Raw genomic sequence first — 23424 nt, 5'->3', positions numbered from 1 at the left:
GATATACTCCACAGCAGAATGGGGTCGCAGAAAGGAAAAACAGGCACATTGCAGAGGTTGCACGTGCATTGATGAATGAGAAGAACATGCCTCATCATTTCTGGGCTGAAGCTGTAAATACAGCTGTGTACATTATGAACAGGACACCTACAGCTGCGGTGCATGATATAACACCTGAGGAAAAGTTTACAGGTACAAAGCCTGATTTGGCACACTTGAAAGTGTTTGGTTGCATAGCTTACGTGCATGTACCAGATGAGTTGCGTAGGAAATTGGATCCTAAAGCAGAGAAATGTATTCTTGTGGGATATTCCCTTGAACAAAAGGGGTACAGGTGCTACAATCCTACTACACGAGAATTACGAGTGAGCAGAGATGTAGTCTTTGATGAGATGAGCAGCTGGTACAGTAATGCACATGGCACTATTGGGGCTGATGTAAAAGATGATGTGGTTGTACAAAATGTGAGGCCACAGTCACAGGTTTTGAGTGGACCACAAGAGTCCTCTTCTCGTGGCTCTGTTGAGAAACCATGGAATGGTAGACTACGTACGCAGGTTACTCCACCAACAGGTACAGGGAATGTATCACGAAAAGGAAAGGAAAAGGTTGATGAACCTCCCTTTATGGTTGATGCATCATCAGGTTTTTCACATGTAGACATGGATTCAGATGGTTCTGAACAAAGTCTTGATGAGGAATTTGGAATTCCGGCTGTCAGGACACCTGGTGTAAGGAAAGTACAAGAAGATGCTAGAGGGCAAAGGAGTGACCAAGGACCGCGCAGATCTTATAGAGTCAGAAATCGAGTTCAGAAATTGACTTATGATGGGTATATAGCACATCACCAAGCCTACATGGCTAAGGTGATACAGGATGTGGAGCCCACATGTTTTGAGGATGCAGTTGGAAATGTGCATTGGGATGATGCAATGAATGAAGAGATGGCTGCATTGGAAGCAAATGACACATGGGAGTTGGTGCCATTGCCAAGTGGCAAGAAAGCTATTGGTTGTAAATGGGTGTATAAAACCAAGCATAAGGCTGATGGTAACATTGAGCGTCACAAGGCAAGGCTGGTCGCAAAGGGTTATGCACAGACGTATGGCATAGACTATGAGGAGACCTTTGCTCCAGTGGCAAAGATGACGACTATGAGAGCTGTCATAGCAGTGGCTGCATCTAGAGGATGGATTATGCATCAAATGGATGTAAAGAATGCCTTCTTGAATGGTGAGTTGCAAGAGGAAGTGTATATGGATCAGCCACCTGGTTATGTCGATCCAGGTTACCCAGATTATGTATGCAGACTTCTCAAAGCTTTGTATGGGTTGAAGCATGGCTCTAGAGCATGGTATGACAGGATTGCCAAGTATCTTGTCAGTATTGGTTTTAGGAGAGCTCATGCTGATCATTCACTCTATGTACGTGAGAGTGATGTGGGGATTGTGGTCATTACCATATATGTAGATGACCTTATTATTGTTGGTGACAATGCTATGGAGATTGACCATGTGAAGGGTCTTCTCAAACAGGAGTTTGAAATGAAAGATTTGGGCGAGTTACGCTACTTTCTTGGCATTGAGGTGATCAGGACTCCAGAGGGTGTATGGCTGTCACAGAGACAATATGCTTTGGACATGTTGTCAAAGTATGGTATGGCTGATTGTAAGCCGATTTCCATTCCCTTGGATGTGAATGCAAAGCTGAGTGCAGAGAAGGGTGATGTTGTTGAGGATGTCAATATGTACAGGAAGATGGTGGGTAGTCTAATCTACTTGACTATCACAAGGCCAGACTTGAGCTACACAGTAGGCTTGGAGAGTCAGTTCATGCAGCTTCCGAGGAAGCCACATTTGGATGGAGTACGACGCACACTTAGGTATGTGCAAGGGACTCTTGACTACGCATTGTTCTATGCAGCAGATGCACCATTAGCATTGTATGGGTATACAGATGCGATTGGGCAGGTAGCATTGTTGATAGGAGATCTACGAGTGGCTTCATGTTCTCTTTTGGGAGTGCTGCTATTACTTGGAGCAGCAAAAAGCAGCCTACGGTTGCTTTATCGAGTACAGAGGTGCAGCAGTTGCGGCGTGCGAGGTAGCTTGGCTACGCACATTACTTGAGGACTTGGGAGTGCAGGTGGACCAGCAGATTTTCATTCATTGTGACAACCTCAGCAGCATGCAGTTGGCTAGGAACCCAGTGTTCCATGCTAGGACCAAACACATAGAGGTCCATTACCACTACGTTCGAGAGCGAGTGTTGGCGGGCGACATCGACTTGGTCTACGTCAGCACAGAGGAGCAGATAGCGGATATCTTTACCAAGGCCCTCGGAGCTGAGAAGCTTTGACGTTTTCGGACTATGCTTGGACTCTGCGACATGCAGAGCTCGAGGGGGAGTGTTGAGATGTCGAGCTCTACACCTTGAGCTGGCATCCACTACGGGTCTTGGCCGCTTACGGCATTTACTCACTGGCGCGTTAGGTGACCGACACGGAGGATCTCTGCCAGTGATTCTACAGCTGGACTACACTTATAGTGCCAGCCTAGTACGCTTCTAGCGAGTTTACACTTAGTGACCGCATGTACATATGTGCTACTTTTCAGCTTTAGCACTTAGTCATTTTGTACTCTCTTTTCTGTGAAGAAGAAGAAGAAGCTTTCCATCTCTGTGTGCTTTGTGCTTGTCTTGTGTAGCTCTCTTGAATCCTCATTCTTTACAATGTGCGTTATGTGCCAGATCTGAGACGGGATTTGATCTCAGTCAGAAAGTTACGGGATAGTGGATGTCAGATTTTGCTACGAGAGCGAGATTTTGTGATGCATTTGGGTTCACTAGTGATTGCGAGAGGTGCCAGGAGTGGTACAGGTTACCCATTGCATGTGGATCACGAGAGAGATGGTGTTGTCTCTGTGATCATGCAGCCAGGTAGAGAGCGAGAGAGCAGGCGAGTCTCTTTTGCTCATGGGTTGCAGGGTACTTTGCATGGAGTGCAGAGTAGTGAGCTCGTTGTGCACACAGTTGGGGCACGACTTGAGCAGTCACACAAAGAGGTGAGAGAGTCAGACATGCATGCTTTGCTAGTGACTGAGCAAAGCATAGAGTCAGTTGTGCGAGATACTTCTATGTAGGATAGACAGGTAGAGCGGTCTTGCTCTAGTGAGTCACAACTGGAGGACGTTGTGCAAGAGTCTATGCATACGGAGTTAGAGCATGAGAGCTCTAGTGAGTCACAGCAGATTGAGTGGTCATGTTTGCAGTGGATGATTTCAGAGGAGACTGAGATGTCAGCGATTATGTAGTCATTCCTTTCTATGCTCGACAGTGAGCATGGGGATATAGTTGTGCAGGATATGTCTTCCAGCAGACACCTAGAGCAGCTGGTTTGCTCTGAGGTTGCACGACAGGTTGATGCGTCTTTTGTGGACAGTAAGGAGATGCATGTGGCTGACACGCCTTGTCAGTCAGAGATGCCTATTGCCAGGGATATATATGTTGATGCATGCTCCGTAGAGCTAGCAGGGCCCGCTAGCATTGCATCGGCATTCGGTGGTCTCATGTATGAGATGTTGATCTTAAGACCGGATATCGCAGCTGCAGTGGGAGCATTTGCAGTTGGGGTTGTCAGTCGTTTGTTGACTGATGATGGCATAGTGCACGAGGGAGATATGCAAGTATTGCATACATACTTGCAGTACGTGTGCGGTACGTCTGGTGGTGTATAGACTTACACGAGAGCAGGACAACCGGATGCACACGATCACAGCCAGCCAGTGGGCATAGGTTGAGAGCGGTTTTCTCACACCTTTTGTAGTCTTTAGACTAGGTTCTCTTGCTTAAAGGCACAGTCGCCTTTAAGTGGGAGGTTGTTGGGGTATAGGCGTCTGTGCCTTGCCCGGCCGCCCAGAGTCTGGGCGCCCACTGACTTGTATACCTTATACATAGCATAAGTGTATAGGGGACTGCTCACTCTTTGAGTCTTCCCACCCACATCGTGTGTGTCTCCTTCTCTCTCTCACTCTCCGTCTGTGGTGCTCCCCGATCCCCTTCAAAATCACCATGCAAGAACGCTGTCTTGACATCCATTTGGTGCAACACCAAATCTAATATGGCAACCAATGCAAGAAAGCATCTCAATGTAGTTATCTTGACCACCGGAGAGAAGACTTCATCAAAGTCAATGCCTTGTTCTTGCTTAAAGCCCTTGGAAACAAGCCTTGCTTTGTACTTTGGCTGACTATCATGAGCGGTGATCTTATACCTGTAAACCCATTTACAAGGTAGAGCCTTTTTGCCCTGTGGTAATTTAACTAGCTTCCATGTCTTGTTTTTATGCAGAGCTGTCATCTCTGACTGCATGGCCAATTGCCAATTCCCGGAGTCCTTCATTTGCACTGCTTCCTTGTAACATGAAGGCTCATTGCAATCAGTCAACATGACATAGTTCATAGATGGAACAAACCTATTAGGAGGTTGCGTGATACGTCCAGATCTATGCACAATAGGTGGCTCAGGCTCAGCCACAACCTGTGGTTCCACTCTATCCTGTCCTTGCTCCTCTTGAGCCCTGACATTTTGTCTTGCACGTGTAGGTCCATCTTCTTGGAAGACAACTCTTCTAATCTCCTCAACCCTCTCTGGTTTAGAATGATATTTGGATTCATTAAAGTGAACATCATTGCTGCGGACAACCTTGCTGGATTCGGGATCCCAAAGTCTGTACCCCATCTCACCAGAATTACCATAGCCTAGAAAGATGCACTTTCTACTCTTTGGCTCAAGTTTGTTCCTAAATTCCTTTGGAACGTGAGTATATGCCTCACAGCCAAAGACTCTGAGATGCTTGTATGAGGGCATTTTGCCTGACCATACCATCTCTGGCACTGAATCCTTCTGCAAAACCTTGCTAGGAGATCTATTTACAAGATGAACAGCTGTTGATACAGCTTCAGCCCAAAACCCATTTGGCAGCTCTGCATTAGACAACATACTTCTGACCTTCTCTTGTATGGTCCTATTCATCCTCTCAGCAACACCATTTTGAGGAGGATTGTAAGGAGCAGTAAGTTCACGTTTTATACATTTTGACTCACAAAAGTCCTGAAAGGCCTTTGAAACATACTCTCCACCATTGTCAGTGCGTAAGCATTTAAGCTTCTTGCCACTCTGATTCTCCGCAAGTGTCACAAACGTTTTGAAAACACTAAACACTTCATCCTTGTGCTTGAGAAAGTAAACCCATACTTTCCTCGAGTAATCATCTATAAATGTCATAAAGTAAGAAGCTCCCCCTAGAGATAGGTTAGGCATAGGTCCACACAAATCACTATGAACAAGTGCCAACTGTGTATCTCTTCTACTGCTTCTATGCTTATGTGGCTGTTGTGTTTGCTTACCATACAGACAATGTTCACAGAATTCAAAATCATTAAATGAAAAGCCAGGCAAATAACCAGAACGAGACAAGATTTCCATTCCCTTCTTGGACATATGTCCTAACCGGCTATGCCACAAGGAAACGTTCGGCTGCTCGGTTACATTGATTACATTTTTAGAGACATTTGATACATAAATCGTGTAAAGTCCTCCAGACTTTACTCCATGTGCTACTGTCATAGAACCCTTGGATATCTTCCACATGTTATGTCCAAAAGTGGTGACGTAGCCAGCATCATCAAGTAAACCTGTGCTGATCAAGCTCTTTGTAATTGCGAGAACATGTTTCACATTCTTCAGCGTGAAAGAAGAGCCATTCTGAAACTTCAATTGAACATCTCCAACACCTAAGATCTCACATGTCTGCCCATTGCCTAGCCGAACATGATCTTTAGTGGTCACATAAGAAGTAAACCACTCCTTGTTTGGAGACACATGAAGTGATGCTCGTGAGTCTATAATCCAGTCACTCAGTGCATTTCCATCAGATGCTGTAAGAAGAGCTGAGTCCATTGTATTCTTCAAGAAGTAGATGTCTCCTGACACTAGACTGTCATCCTCTGCAACAGTGTTTGTCACGTTTATTTCTTGAATCTTCACTGAGGACTTGTTCTTCTCACCATGGTCTTGAGCTTTCTCTTTGCCTTTTTTTGCTTTCCATTCTCTGCAGTCTCTTTTCATGTGACCCTTCTTGCCACAATGGTAGCATTCTATGTCACTCTTGCCTTTAGCACTGCGGGACTTGCTACGAGATTGATTCCTCTTTCCACCTTTGTACTTTTCTTTGGTCCTTCCCCTGACAACTAAGGCTGTTCCTTTGCCTTTGTCCATTGTCTTTCTATTGGTTTCTTCAGTAAGTAGACTTCCTTCTACACCTGCTATGTTAAAACCATATGGAGGTGCAGAATTACTCAAAGCTGTGCGAAAAGTGTCCCAACTTTCTGGCAATGTGATCAACAAGAACATAGCTCTAACAGGTTCATCAAACTTGACACCTTGAGCTGACAACTGACTGTAGATTGTGTTGAATTCATTTAGATGATTGGACATAGGTGTCCCTTCTTTCATCTTCAAGTCAACAAGCTTCTTAAGCCAGTATACATGTGAAGCTGCACTCTGCTTCTCATAAAGATCACTCAGCTTTAACCATGCTTGATCAGCCGACATCTCGTCTGCTACATTGAAGTAAACGCTTTCTGCCACAGTCAGCATAATGGTAGAAAGTGCCAATTCATCCATTTCGCTCCATTCATCTTCGTCCATATCTTCTGGTTTTATCCCCTTGAGCTTTATAGGTTTTATCTGCTTCTTTTGTACCAACACATGCCAAATCTTCTTCTTCCACAATGGGAAATTGGTTCCATCCAGCTTCTTGATATTGTAAAGAGTAGTGTCCTATGATCCAGCCATAGCTACGCTTCACAATGGTTTACTTTCCTGGGAAAAATTCGGCAGAGTTTCCCCTATAAACTAACCTCTGAACCAATATCAACCTGTCAAATGAACCAAGAAAGCTTCAGATTTTGCATAAATTTCGGCAGAGTCTCCTTTGTAAAATGGCTCTGGTGTACTCAAAAAACAGACCAAAAAACAGCTCAAAAAACATTGTCTCTCTGACACTGTAAGCTGCGGGTAAACCTGTCCTGCACCTGTACTGTCTCTCACTGTCCTGGCACTGTCCTGTAAGCCTAGACTGTGACAATGCCTCAACGGCAGTAAAGCAAAGATGCAATCCCAACTGTCTAACTCATAGTCAATACATCCTAGCTGCCTATCTAAGGGTGCTCGAGGGATCGCTCCAAGACCTGTATCACCGAAAGGATCTCAACATTCGAGAATCCCCCAGCTCAATAAAACCTCACTCGACCCTCAACAAAGGCTGCAGTAAATCTGACAGTACATAGACTTCCCACAAAGTCATACATCTACAAATTTCCCACTATATGTTGTAACCGTTGCGGCGGTTGTTTGCTGTGTGACTCACAGCCAGCAAACCCTCAACAAACATACATCATCTTTGACAATACATCCCATGTGGAAGTACCTGCAATGTCAGGATGAAATCTGGAATATCAAGCAGCAAACACAAGCTACCTGATGAACTAGTGGATGTCGCCTACAGTCTGTGTGTAGATGCGCCCGTGTCATATGTGACACGCCTCCAAGAACTCTGAACTGTCCTTCGATGTGTAGACAGCCACAAATCAACACTTTGGGAGTGTCGATATCCTCAGCACCTACAGTCGTAGGCTGAAAACCCCAAATTTGCAGAGTCAGATCTGCACCCGTCGAGACCACGTAGTCGAAAATGGCTTGCGCAGACCTTTGTCGAAGCCGAACAGTGGCCAAGATGACCTCAGAATGCATAACTATATACACAAGTAGAGAGCAAACTAGCTCAAAATGCATCCCACGAGAGAAACTGCCTGCAAAATATCTACAAAAACCTGTGAAAGTTGTGAATGTCTATCTATAGCCACACAAGCATACACAATCACAATCCTCACTCCTGTGAGAGTGGGTACAAGAACATCAAATTGTGTCCAAACTGGAAAAACCTATCAAAATCTGTCAAAGTGAGAGTAAGCACTTGATCACTGTTAAAGTGGGAATATATCAACCACTATACAAGATGGCATAACACTACGAACTTTTATGGCGAGAAGATGGGGAAAAACGAACAAGATTTCCTTTGCAAAATGAGTCAAAACTCAACGCAAACCGCAAGCCAAAAAACTGCATTTAACTGCCAGAGTGGGAGTCAACTAGACTGTTAAACCATCAGAGAGTAAATTGCGAATACGTGCAAACCATGACGAGAATCTGGGAAAAATCCGATAAAGTTTCCCATGGAAACTGAGCAAAAACTCAAAAAATCTCACCAAATCGCATGAAAACTAGACACAGTGCCTCACTAAATAGATCCACAAATGGTCTACATACGGTGCCAAAAGCATGGCAAACTGGCTCACTCCTAATCGAGTGTCTCTATGGACGTGTACTTGTCCAAAAAACACCTATAAATCTGCTACATGCGAGCTATCTCAGCTCAAGTTTCATCCACATATGCATACATAGCATGAGACTACACCAAACTTTGCAAAAAACTTCTCGCTAGTGCTCCACACAAGCTGCTCGCAACCTGTAAGCAAAACCGCTGAAGAACTGGCAACTACTACCTCATCGATCGGTAAACATGTCGATCGGAAACGCTGTCCAAGAGCTATGTGCACTCAAGGAAAAACCTGCTCTGGAATGGTCTGTCAGAGCCGTATGTGTCAGTATGTGCCATCGAAGCCCAAAAGTTGGGGATAGCCATCGGAGCCTTCTTTCACCGCCAGACGGAAGTGCCAACGTTATGGCCGCCTATGCTCAAAGTCGAGAAAACGCTCGATGTCGGCTTCCATCGCCAAGCGAAAGTGCGCTAGTAGAATAGATGCCTGATCGATGTCGAAAGCGATGCATCGGGACGGCTAATCGTCGAGCTCAAGGCTGATGCCAAGCCAATGCGAAACGCCGAGAAGAACCGCTAAAGTCGAGCCATTAAATCAGTGTCGTAAGCTGATGCCAATAACTGATGCTCGAAGCCGTAGAGGAGAAATGCTAGGAAATTGTCGAATCAGTGTCAAAAACTGATGTCGATGTCGCCTCCCGCCATCGGGCGGGAGTCTTCGATGCCAAGAAATGTTGAGGAAACGGGCCGATGTCGGGTGATGTCCAAGCTTACTCGTCGCTTGTAGCCAAACACAATGTGTCTGATCTCTCTCTCTCTCTCTCTCTCTCTCTCTCTCTCTCTCTCTCTCTCTCTCAACTCACACGCTCGCTCTCACTCTATCTCCAAGCTCGGGGTGTGTTCACCGATACCGGGTTTGGCCGAAAACCCACCCGCTCTCTCTCTCTCTCTCTCTCTCTCTCTCTCTCTCTCTCTCTCTCTCTCTCTCTCTCTCTCTCTCTCTCTCTCTCTCTCTCTCTCTCGCTCTTAGGGTGAGATAGTCGTGGTGTGAGAAAGGCGAATGGCCATGGTGTCAAGGAGTCGGGTGGGGTTGTCAAGAACCCCGTGGGAGCTGTCCCTTACACACAAAATGGTGTGTAAGGATGAGATCTAAGAAAAAATTAAATTCACTGTCATGATGTAGGTTCTGACGAGCATCGAGCTTCCCCTTTCCAATTCTCCTCGGTTGCTGCTCAACTTTCTTCCCCCAATCTCAATGCCTTTGCTCAAACTGCCCTGCTTGCCTCGGCTATGGTCGCTACCTGCACGAGTGTGTGTGTAACCACACACACAAGCTACTGGGTGAGCTCCACAATGCTCTGCTTAAGCTCAATTCCAAATTGCTCAAGGCCTTGTTGCCCTGCTCCAAAAAAACACTCCCTTTGCTTTCTTCTACCAAGCTCTGTAGATCTCATCTTTTTAGCCAAGATGCTCTTCCAAGCTTCTCAAGATTCCCACCGCCCGAGAGGAGCTGCGTACGCCGGGTAGCCGGGAACTGCCGACCTCGCCCGATCTCTCTGATTCGTGCCGGATCCGCCCCGAATCAGCCCGATCCGGTGCCATGAAGCGCCGAGCTCCGACCGGGCAAGTGTGTGTGTGCATGGATGCGTGTGTGCGTGCACGCTGCGGTGCATGCAGGGAAGGGCTCGAGGGGTGAACTATGTAATCATGTTGATGTATAACGTGAGTTCAAAAGGAGGGGTTCTTAAATGCAAAAATTTAGGCAATTTAATAGAGATACATTAAAATAAGGGGGTTTTATATTCAATTTTGAAAAAATTAACAAAGGGTTATTTTATTCATTCAGACATGTTAAAAGAGGGTTTTTTTAATACCCCACGAAGGTATGTTATATAGGGGGACTACTAAATGGTGAACCCCCCGAGGGAAGGGGGAAGAGCACAAGCCGACGTGGGTGGAGCAGCATCACAAGACTAAAGATGAGGAGCTCCTTATTCTCAATGTGAATGTGTGCATTGTAGATTTATGTTTGCAATCATAATTTTTCTTGGGAGTCCTTTGATTATCATCATTGTGGGTAATATTACTTCTATATTCATTGTCACTGTCATGGTCTCCTTGTCTTTTGTACTTTCTCAAAATGACCATGGGCTGTCTGCTTTCTGTTTTTTACTATTATTATCTCATGGAATTGTAATGTCCTTGAACAATTCAAAGAGACCTCAAGGGTCTAAGTGACAGGGCTTGAACGCTTAAACCTTGGGTTCAAAGTGTGATATGCACACGAGTCACCACTCAACGGGAATGATATTAAGAAACCATGAAGGATTTGTAGGAAAAGGAAACATGCTGCATATTAGAGACTCTTGCACAATTGAGTGATCTAACGTGTAGATGTACAATAAAATGGAAGTATCCATGCCAAGCGTGCAACGAGACGCATATATGAAAGAGTGTGAGAGGGAGAGAGATAGGAAGATAACATGGCATACATTTGTATGGTTTTTACACACATACAGTGTGTTAGTCAACAAGCGCTATTTCTCTCTGGTGTGCGTGATGTGGGATAGGCAACATGGACCTACAATCTGATAGGTGGGGGAGAGTTTGCAGAGTGATGAGTCCTCTTACTTCATCAATCACTTCATCACAAATCATGCCTCTTGGACCTTGAAGGGCCCATAAAAGCTTAAGAAATAAACAAAAATTACCATATCTTCTCCGATTTAGATCTACTTGACCCCAATAAAACCTTGGTAATATTTCCCACATCTAAATCTTGAGTTGGTTTCAAATCTTCAACATATATGTATGTGCGTTACCTTCCTCCATTTGATAATGGCAGGAGTGTTTTCTTTGTGGGCGGGTGGTTTTTCAATTAACAAGGGCATCCTTCTCCACATTACAAGGGCTACAAGTGTGTAAGGTTGTTCGATGCACCCCTAAAACGGCCCTTGTATCGATTGTTGGAAGCTCCATGCATTGTTGCTATCGATAAAGCATTATTATTATTTTTATTATTATAGATATAATTTAATGCAAGCTTTCTTTTAAAATGTTATTTACAATCATGGTTTAAAAAGGAGTGCTGAATGAAAGCGGCATCCTAAAATAGCTTCAAAAGGGCTTAAAGTTATGTACACACTTCTTGCGAGCAAGAAGTATAAATAGAGCAAGTTCTTTTCGGCGCCGCCGTCAGCATGCTAACATGGAGAAGCAAGCGCCGCCATGAAATTGTGGAGGTTGTGTAGATGGTTGGCGCCTGTGAGTTACGACGGAAAACTGTTTGATGACATTGCTTGATGGTGGGCGATTTCATTGGTTTGTAGTGGTGTTGCAGACGACGACTTTGGTGTGGCCCATGTTACTGTCGCACAACATGGCCTGTGACGATCCAGGCCCACCACACCATTCAGTTATGCCAGCCTATGAAGTATTGAAAATCTTGATTTTGGTAGAGGGTGGGGAGCCTGGTTTGTTGCCCACTGGTCAGAAATTCACGTACGGTATAGTGGTCCAATCTACCTTTGCTAGGGTATATGTTCGTTTCCATAGTGGACAACGTAGCAAATGGAAGCATGTAGTGAGTTCTTGGATAAACAGGAAGCTAAAGAAACTTATCTTAGGTTCCTTCCCACTACCGAGAAACTTATCTTAGGTTCCTTCCCACTACCGAGAAAAATTGGGGTAGCCTTTTAGTTTCCCACTCAGCCCCAACATGGCACAATCCCATCGACAAGCAAGAGCCACAACCAAGATTATGCTACACATACCAATCCACTATACCAATTGTGCCTACTAGACAATGCTAGGAGCGACGATTATGATCGTGAATGGCACAAGGACTGCTCAATTAGATTCATGAAAGCCTGGGGGACTACTCTCGCACTTTTTTTTAAATAAAAAAATCCCTAATGGACAATCCTTACAACATTAAAGATTGTATAAACCTTCTTTTGCCTCTATTTCCACAGTTTAAAAATTCCTTCTCTGCCTCTGGTGACAAGAGACTCTGGAGTTTTTCCCAAGGAGTTAAAGCGTCTGTTCTACTTTTACATGCAAAAATTATCCCTATTATCTCGTCTTAATCAGGCATTAATTGCTCCCTAATCACTCAAATCTCTTCAAAACAAAAAGAAGAAAAGAAAACCATATGGTGCAAAAACAAAAAAAATTGTTTAGACTTAGCTTTAATGATATTTTCGTTGCTTAGATCTCCATAACTCTGCGTCATCACATCTTCAAGAGCGAACCAAGGCTTTGATACCACTGCTACAAATGGGAGCACGGTGTCCCTACAAAATATGCAAATAGTGCACAATCGATGATATAATCCACAAATCCATGTGCCAGGATAATCGAATATGCATAGAATCCATAGCAAGTCTGATACGATAGAGGTAGAGTGCGGGAGAAAGAGAGAAAGCACGTGCAAACGCACCTTCTAGCTCCAGAGTGCTATGCCGGCACGACGAGAGAGAAGAGAGAAGAAGAGAGAAAAAATACATAGGCACTACGTGCAATCTCCCCCGGTGTAAGAGTGAGCACTTTCCTCTTGCACGTATTTACTTATAGATTCCTTAAATGCTCAAAATGAGTACAAACTGGCCGGCCGGTCATAAATGGCCATAGATCATACAAGAGCACTTGAGTAATGAAATATACATAAATAAGATGTCCTTTTACATAACTCATGGCTCGGTCATTCCTTTTCCACATGTCAGTTGCACTAAATAACAATATATCAATTTCCATTACAGGCAGACTCATGTATGCCATAGCTAGCACGCGACCAGACATTGGATTTGTAGTGAAAGTGGTCAACAGATATATGGAAAATCTAAGCAGAAAGCATTGGGAAGCAGTGAAGCATATCTAGAGATGCATCAAGGGTTCAACCAACAAAGTGATTACGCTTTGGGATCAATGATTGTATCCATAGTAAGATACACTGATTCTGATTATGCAGGTTGTGTGGACACTAGGAGATCCATATCTGTCTATGTTTTCTTGTTTTCTAGAGTGAGTCTCTTGGAGATAATGTCTCCAAAATTGCATTTTGTCTTCCACCATTAAAGTTGAGTATGTTGTAGCTTCCAATGCCAGCAAGGAAGCTATGTGGTTATCTAGTCTAGTGGGAGACCTTGGTATACACGAGACTCCACTCATTGCGTTAGCAAATAACCCCGTGTTTCATTCCAATCAAAACACATTGAGGTAAGATATCATGTGATATGGGATATTTTGGCTAGCAAATGCATTGAGCTAGACAAAGTCCACATGGATGAGAACCTAGTTGATGCTCTGACAAAGAGCCTATCTTTAGAGCGGTTTGCACATTGCATAGACATGATGGGCATAGGGTGAAGCTATGGTCATGCTTCACACTTGTATAGTTGTACATACTAACCCTTCCACTTATAGCCACTTGGGCCATGTTGGCCTTCAAGTGGGAGATTGTTAGGGTTCAGGCCAACTGACCAGCCGCCCATCTCTAATGACTAACTTATTCTTTGGTTATATTGAAATAATAAGGAGCGATGAGTAACCTTCTCACTGAGAGCTCCACCAAACACTGTCTCTGATGCACCGAACTCGCACTCGCACTCGCACGCACATGCTCCCACGCACACTCATAGGGATATATTCAAAAGATACTATTATCCCCTAAGCTAAAAGGAATTACATACCATCCATCAAAAGAAGGAAGCTAAGATAGAAGCAGAGTAGAAAAAGATATAAGTCCAATTTGAGGCTTGAGAATGATAGTAGTGTATGAGGCACCAATGAGAGAATACATTAGGAAAAATATGAACCCTCTAGGGGCCCTTTGGGATTAAGGTTAATTAGAGGCCAGCCAATGAGAAGAGGGTGGTGGACACACTCTATGCCCTCAAAAATGTAGGGGGACAAAGTAATCTTACACTTCTTAAATGGGCTCTTACCTAGTGAGAAGGTGGGAGGAGGGGGGGGGGGGCAATATGGAACCTCCAACTTCCCTCCTTTTTGATCCGGTTTTGAAAAAATCCCAAAATTTTCAAAACTCAAATTTCATCTTCTTAAAACCCCCCTAAAACTATTTTATGATCAAAAAGACATTTTTTGACCTCAAAATGTCAAAACGTGCACCCAAAAACCCTAAAATTCATTTTTTTAAAAAAACTTTTGAAAAATCTTTTTTTGATATCCACAGCTCCCCCAAAAGTAGTTCTTAGGCAAAAAGTGATTTTCTCTCTCTAGAACCCCTTTTCCAACCTCTCCTTGGTTGCAACCATCACACTCATCCTCTACTCCAACACTCTCTCTCTACACCATCTCCATTGCTGCAGCAAGGAAGCTCCTCTCTCCTCCTCTACCACCTTCCATTGCCACACCAAGCAAAGGTTATCCACCTTCTCCTCCCATTACCACACCAAGCAAGGGTTATCCACCTTCTCCTCCCATTGCCACAAGGGTTAACCACCTTCTCGTATCACTTTATCCCACTTACATTGTAGCAACAAGCAAGGTCCTTCTCCTCCTCCTAGTTTTCTTTGCTCAACCATGGCCAACTCTACTTCGCAAAGGCGGCCAAAGGATGAGGTCACAGCACTTGCATGCCACAACACTAGAGGTGTAGATGATGAGTGGGTGCCACAAGAGTTTACCAAAGGTGCTTGGGTATACATGCAACCATCTGCTATTGGCCCTCATCGTGTGCAAAATCGTGAAAACTTGGATCTTCATTGGAAAGGAAAGCTCCTTGGCTTCAAGAACCGCAAAGACAAGGGGACCGTAGCCATTGTGCAACATGTTTTCTCAATGTCAACCATGCATTTGCAACAACCACCTCGATTTCCAACACATTGTAAGTACATGTTTTGAGAATACAAAGCTACGTGTGAAATCACAGTGTAATGTTATTATGGATTCATACTTAAGATTTATCATGCATTTATAGTCATATTTCCATCTACGTTGGTGGAGGAGCAGCCACTACATAGTCTCTCCGACACATTCAAGGCTATACATGCGGATATTGGAGCAATATGTTCCCACATCTTTGCCCAACCAAATTAGTTCAAAGAAGGATTTTCTTCTATTCCCACTCCTATATTGTCCCTACTTCTACACAAGCGTTTGGAATGCTTGAACCCATCAAAGTAACTTCCTTATTAAGTATGGAGTGGCCGGTGCCAGATTTGTGGTCGGTAGCATCTTTCAAGCAAAAGATGATAATGGATGTCCAAAAATCTTTGAAATACTCTAAAGCTTCTAGGTCTGTGGGCTTGAGTTGTGTTTGCCTATTCATTGTTTTGTGCACATTTTTAAAGAGTTTGGATTTGTGGAGAATACCACAATGCTTGTATGTAAAGATGCGCATTACGAGGAATTAGGAAGGCTTTTAGAAGAGGATTGGGGTTTTGTGGGGGGCATGCACAACGGGGACCGGTACCATTGTAAGGTTGGAGCTTCAGGTATTGGAATGCACTATTTGAAATCCCGCACCTCCTTGTACATACGATTTCTCTATGATCGTTGGATGTGCAAGCTTGGAGTGTGGACTCCCTTACAGAGTGTAGACGGCGCTATTGCAAGCTTTGACATTGCAGTGAAGATGCCCAATGAGGCTTTGGAGGCAGTCCAAGTGAACAAGCATTGGACTCTCAGTAATGTTCGAGATCATTTGGTTATTATGGGTTTTGAGGCCCTTCAACAAGCACAATTTTGTTTACAAGGTCACAAGGTGAGAATCCTTCCACCACATTTTCAATACATCATGGTTTGTCGATCATTGGATGCTTATTGTAATGAATGTCCACAGATTGGGAAGAGAATGGAAGACAAATTGAAGGTCGAGGAGGACTGGGGGATGGATGGAACTATGCTATCGATCTTACAACTTTATAACTCTTGCAATTTTCAAACTGATCCCCACTATAATCAACATGATTTGCTTCGGCAAATCATGCCTTTGAATATAATTTTTTGCATTGGGATGAGAAATCATTTTTTGGTGAAAGTGCCTTTTTTTTTAATTTCTTAAAACAAGGGTCCATTATAAAAGGGGGGCCACCTAACTCATTTACTATTTTCACTTTTGCAACTCTTGAGCTCCTCCACTCTCTATCTACACCCCAGGCTAGACATGGATGCTTCCACAACCTCTGCATCTGCAGCCACATCCACATCCACCCCTTTGTCACGCTTCATCCTCTTCCTCGAGGACACCAAATACAAAGGGAAGTTGGACCTCCACACCTTTTTTACTCGTCTCCCTGACCTTGATGCCACAGTTGCCCTTCACATGGATGCATTTGCCGAGATTTTTGCGTTCATGGAGGAGCACATCATAAAATATTATGTATCTATCCCCCCACATGTAGGGATCTGGGTGCCTTGCAATCTTTTGCGCTATATACACGAAGGTAATCGCTCATTCTCCAAGAGGTTGCAACGATTCCAAGAAATTGCAACCGATGCAGGCCATTACTTGGATGAGCAAGCCTCAGGGGTGTCAGCGCTCAAGAAGCGCAAGTTGGGGGTGGAGTACCTTTTTCGGCTCGCAACTTTATCTTCTTGGTGAGCGAGGAACCTGATTTGGAGGAGCTTCGGTTACCACATCTTCAGGTTGGGTCCTTTATCAAGGACACCAAGGAGCAGCAGGTTATCCCCATGAACCCTGCAAAGCAGTGGAAGGAAAGGCACACCGGCTCGAGTACCCTAGGGGTCTTGAGGAAGTGGTTGAGAAATCCATAGTTGCGGCTAGCCCTAGTGACACTCCAGTGCCACTACCACTGATGGATGTGGCTATCCCAGAGGTAGAAATCAACCGCTTCTCCTCAGTGTTAGTGGATGGGGAGGAGTATGTGTTCCTGCATGATTTGGAGAAAGCATTTGGCCTGCACATGGATGAATGCTTGAGCGTGCTATTGATAGCCGTTTTTTGGCTTTCCATAATTGCCATAGTAAGCTACCTCACCCTATCAAATCACTCAAACATAGGCGTGTGTGAGTTAGGGGACTTTTCCCATATCTTCTTAAAAACCCTCAATTAGCTAGTCACTGAGCTAGTTGAGCCAAAAAAAAAAAACAAAAAAGTATATTATGGCCCATTTGTGTGTAAATATTTCATTGTATATAGGGCCTAAATAAAAGGATTTTTCATAATTATTTTGGTATTTATTTAAATATTTATACTTAGGTGTGTGTTATTTATGCTATGTACATTGACTCACCATTACATATTTTTTCTTACCATTTTGCATACTCTTTATTCCATATAAAAATAATTTCATGCAAGCTTCTCTTATTTTTGGTGTATCTCCATCCCAACAAAAATCCAAAAAAACTAGTTCTATTTATGTGTATATATTTTTACGATTGTGATTTTTTCCTTCCTACATCTATTCTCTATTACTCTCATAAATTAGACCACCAAAAATATTCATCTTTTTATGGTAGACTTATAATGAGAGAGATTTCTTTTGAGCCCTTTATATTTTTTCCACCTATATTATTTATATTTGACATGTACATATTTTTTTACACCCCTCAATATTTGATTTTCTTAGTTGTACTATTCACTTATATCATGATCTCAACAATATCTTCAATTATAGACCTACCAAAAAAGGTCAAGGGTATGTGGAATGCATGCATGCACCATGGAGGGCTCACTCTTGGAGATACTCAAAAGAATCATCCAAAGAAGGACCTAACAAGGACTTTGTGCAGTGGAAAAAACAGTCGGTTTTGCTGAATTTTTAAAGATCACATGCTCCCCGAATTTGAAAAGGTGATACAAACAAAAGTTGTAGCTCGTGGGCTGAACTTTCACCTCAACTTTTTTCATATTTTTTTGAGCTACGAGCCGTGAGCTATGATTTTATTGGTGGACCCCAGTTTGCCCATGCTATGCAGCCACACTCCCTCTTCCACTTTATCATTTTCCTCTTTCACACACACTTCTCCACTCATCATCCCCACCTCTCTCACCACTCCTCTCTGCACCCTACTCACCTTCTTCTAAACCTTGAAGCATAAGAGAAACCATGGTGAACTTATGTCTCCTACACACACTTCCATTCGAAAATTGACCACCTAGTCTCATTTTTCCTCATCCATATTACCCATATCTATCAAAAAACCACAAAATTTAGCCTCTTCTCTTGAAAGACAACACCATGTTGATTGATTACTCATATTCAATTACCTTGGCTCCCAAGGAAGGTCAAGAGTGGAGAAAAAACGTACCGTCAAAGCTAGTGGACCGTCAACAAGCGTCAAAATTGAGCCTACTCAAGACACTTGGAGCATCAACATTGTAAGAAATCCATATTTTCTTACCTATTAAGAGTTTTTTCTTCCTTATTTGTATCCTACTTGGATACTCCCATTGTAAATATCCAATTCCATTTGTAAATCAATAAAAATACAAACTCTACTAATTTACTAACACTAACCTACTATGAAAAGTCATATCACCTCCACTTCTCTCCTCTCTCTCTTCTTCATCTATCCCCACCAACTTCTTGATAATTCCAAGCAAAGGAAATTAGATAAGTGCTGAAAATCTAACCCAACCATGGTTAGAGGAGTAACCCTAGCCCTCAAAATTGCTATAAAAGGAAGGTGTAGCTAGCACAAAAGGAGAGAGCCATAAGCAAGAGCACTATGCTATAGCTTGAGAAGCCAAGCTCAACCTCTCTAGAAGGATCTCTTTAGTGGAAGCTCATTGTCGTATGCTTGTGCATGTGTTGTATTAGGGGTGATTAGCACGGGAACTCTATGCCATTGTAAGAAAGAGAGCGATCATTCAATTGAGAGTGGAAAACCTATCATTCCTCCTAGTAGTGTAAGCCCAACATTTGTTGAATCAAGGAGGGTGGATTTGGACTAAGCTTGGATACTTTGTCTCTCTTCCAAGATGAAGTAATGGACAACAATGATGTGTAAGTGTCTTGGTGATATTTTTAGTTCTTGATAGCTTGTGTCTGGGTGTTGTCATCAATTTAGCCATAAATCCAACATATTGTAAGAGGGCGACAGGGTGGAGAGGACTCCCCTGGCCTTAAGACAGTGATTGGGGTGGCTTTTCTTGTGATGTGTCGTGGTGAAATTTACTCAAGCTATGTTGAACAAATACTAATCTCACTTTGATCGGTCATGACAGATTTGTAAGAAGGTATTAATGCAACAAGCACCCCCTCCCTCTTCTCTCTCTTTCTTACATATATAATTGTGTTTGCTTGATCATTGCCGATACATTTCAAAGCAGCCCGAGCACTCTCTCTCTCACTCTCTCTCTCTCTCTCTCTCTCTCTCTCTCTCTCTCTCTCTTTACGCGTCCTAGTTCGCATCCAAAACTAGGTGGTGCCCCAAATTTGTGTAGGGTTAGGTTGCGGGTTTGTGTGTGAGTTTGTTGTTTTTTCCAACCCCAACCCAATTGAGCAGCACGGAATCCTGGAAGGGTGCTTAGAGGCCGCTCTTCTTGTTGCCCGCCCCGGACCGCCTCAAATTGGTGCCCCCACGGAGGACGGCTTGTGTGTTTTTGTGAAGGCTCAACCTTTAGCATAATCAAGTAGCTTGCATGAATCACGAGAATTTGTATGATCCCTTCATTCCCATTGCAAGGCAAAAGGTACACATAATTGTTAGTACTAAGTTGCAATTTCAACGTGTAATTCGTAGAATTTTAGGTCCTCTTAGGTTGGCAGAGATAAACGTATCAGTAAATCCTTTTATTTTGTCTCTCTTTAGGTACGACCTTAGTTTGGACGTCTATATTTTTGTTTTGTTTTAAGAATTAGGTCATGCATAGACCATGGATAATGGCCCAAGAATAGATGTTTTCCCCTTTCATTTCACTCCACACATTAGAATAAACATTGGAATTAGTAGAAAAATCCATTTTCAACAACGTATGGTGTTCATGTTTGGTGCCCAAAGAGTAGGAGAAATTCTCGCATCACCAAACCCTGTCATCCTGCCTCTTATTGATTATCATAGGTCATTTGATGTGAATATTTTTATTTTGTTGTAGAATAGATTGCAATTTAGAAAACATTATTGTGAAAATTTTTTAAGAAAGAAAAACAAAAACGTGTTGTCACTTTGAAACTGATTCAATGGCAGCCCAACGCCAAATGTCCGGATATCCTCTTTTCTTTGGACAGCTTGGAGAGGATGCAGAATTATTTTTAGCAAATTTCAAGATGTCTTATCGTATCAAGAGGATAGTAACTGATCAAGAATGTGTAGAGATGTTTGAGGTGGTCCTTAGGAAAGATGTTAGCACTTGGTTTGACTCTTTGCCTGAGGAAGTTAAAGGGAATTACACGGAAGTTGTGAATCATTTCAAGAGATACTTCTTTGATCCCCAAAACACTCAAAAGCTATGGCAAGACATTGTTTCTCATAAGCAAAAAGACTTAGATGACTACTACTTGTACAAGCAAGAGTTTCTACGTCTTTGGGCTGTATGGGTGAGAAATGTTGCTAACCCTGGTGATGGTGCAGAGTTCCTAAAGAAGGAGAGTTTCATAGCCGGACTCTTTCCTGACCTTAAGATAAAAGTTGAGGCTGGTGCACCTACTACCTTTGAAGCAGCTGAAACTAGGGCTGCTGAGAAATATAGGAAACTCAAGTGCTTAAGGGGGGAGGTTCCAATAGAAGGTCTTAGACCCAAAGGTAAGTCACAAGCATCAACATCTAGGGAGCTTCCTGAGGTAACGGCGGAAGTGATTGAGAAGTTAAATGAATCTTTAAGCAGCTTGTCAATTCACCTTGCACAATCTGTTGGTCCAAAGGGACAAACAAAGAAGTCTGAAGAGCGAGATTCACGACCTAGGAGAGCCTTGCAATGTTGGAATTACGGTGAGTCTGGACATGGGATGTATAATTGTCCTTGGCCCCGTGGGGAGCCAAGGAGACCTAACTTGAATTACCCAGTGATGAATGCAGGAGAAGGAACTAGTCAGCAACCACAGCTTCTACAACGGACAAATGGAGCAAGACCACCTCCACAAGGAGTGGAAGGAGTTCCACCTTTGCCAGATCCAAATGTGCATGTGGTAGAGGTGACAAATCCAAATGAGGTTGACATGGAAGCCAATGGCATTAAGCGTGGCCGAGGGAAGGGTAAAGAGAAAGAAGGTGTCACATCACAGAGTGACCATGGACGAAGCAAGAAGGCAAAGGAGACCAAGGAAACTAAGAGGACTCGACGTCGTATCAATCTCCAAGACTTCCCTCTTGGACATGGTATGGCTCCATACAACCTATTCGAAGACATGAGAGGTAAGGGTCCTGATATCTCATGGCCTCAGTTTCTTGCATTATGCCCACAAGTTAGGAGGGATTTAACAGAGGCAGTTAGCACTAGGAGAAAGGTAAAAGAGAGTGTGCCTGTTGTAAAAATTGCACATGATGAAATGAATGAGGATATTACACCTGTGCTAGATTGTTGCATCAAAGGAAAATTGGTTAGGAAAGGTCTAGTGGATGGGGGTGCACAAATTTGCATCATGACAGAGGGACTCATGCAAAAACTAGGCATGCGCATCCATGAGACACCTGAAATTAAAGTCAAGATGGCAAACAATAGCAAAGCTAGGTGTGTAGGCATTTGTAAAAATGTTTTTGTAGAGGCCTTTGGCATTAAGAAGGCGGTGGATTTTTATGTTATATCTACCAAAGGAAATGGTTACCCATTTATCCTAGGGAGACCATGGCTAATGAAAATGCGAGCTTTGCAGGATTGGGAGAGTGGAAAGATAATTTGCAGGAATGACAATCATAAGAAGGTTGTCTTTGACATGAAGGAGCAACGCCAAGAGGAGCTCCATGAAGAATCATCTCAAAGTGAGACGGAGGAAGGCTGGACCGATAGCACTTCAGAAGGAGAAAGTAGCGGCAGCATTACTGAAGAGGAGTCTTCCATCGAAGTCATGGGGGTAAGGTTTAAGCCAAACAACCAAGAGACCTCTTGCCCAGGTTTGGAAGAGGGAGGTTCCCAAGAGAACCAAAATGTGCAAGATGAAGGAATGCTAGAAGGTATGTTATCTACAACACTTACAAAGGATGAAAGAGAGGAGCTCAAAGGTGTGTTAAGGAAATTTCCTAGGCTTTTTGCTAAAGACTACACCGATGTGCGTGGAGTAGATGTTGTTCAACACAAAATTGAGTTGAAGCTAGAGGCCACACCTAAGGCTCAGAAGCTACGAAGGCTAGGAGTCATCAAGGAGCAGGCTTTACTCAAGGAGGTAAGAAAGCTTCTAGCAGCAGGTTTCATTTATCCAGTGGAGAATTCAGAGTGGGTCTCTCCCGTTGTTGTCTCTCCCAAGAAGAACGGCAAGTGGAGGGTGTGTGTGGATTACCGTCCACTCAATGAGGCAACAAAAAGAGATCACTTTCCCCTCCCATTTCAGGATGAGATACTAAATGAGGTAGCTGGTCATGAAAAGTACACTGTGTGTGATGGCTACTCTGGTTACTTTCAAATAGGTATTGCATTGGAAGATCAGTTGAAAACAACCTTCATCACTCCTTGGGGTTGATATGCTTTTAGAGTCATGCCATTTGGCTTGACAAATGCTCCTGCAACTTTCCAACGCTTCATGAACATGGTGTTTCAAGCATTCTTTGGAAAGTCCATTAGGGTTTTTATTGATGATTTTTGCATTTATAGCTCAAAATCATTGCATCTACTAAGGGTAGAAGAAGGTTTAAAGAAGCTCTATGACATGGGAGGTCAACTCAACCCCGACAAGTGTCACATAGGTAAGGATGAAGTGATCTTGCTTGGTCACAAGGTTTCCTATAAAGGCATTGAGGTGGATCCTTCAAAGGCAAAGGCTCTTATTGAGCTCCCATCACCCAAGAATCTCAAAGAGGTCGTCTCATTCATTCAAAAGGTGAAGTATATGTCACGCTTCATTCACTTAGCCTCGGAGTTACTTCACCCTTTGCAAAAGTTGACACAACAAGTAGAATTTGCATGGTCTGATGATCTTGAAGAGTATTTTTGTAATATTAAAGTCATT

The sequence above is a fragment of the Adiantum capillus-veneris genome, chromosome 13 (assembly GCF_014529385.1).
Source record: "Adiantum capillus-veneris isolate H3 chromosome 13, ASM1452938v2, whole genome shotgun sequence".
NCBI lineage: Eukaryota > Viridiplantae > Streptophyta > Polypodiopsida > Polypodiales > Pteridaceae > Adiantum > Adiantum capillus-veneris.
The sequence above is the reverse complement of the archived record's forward strand: the minus strand, read 5'-3'. Positions refer to the sequence as shown.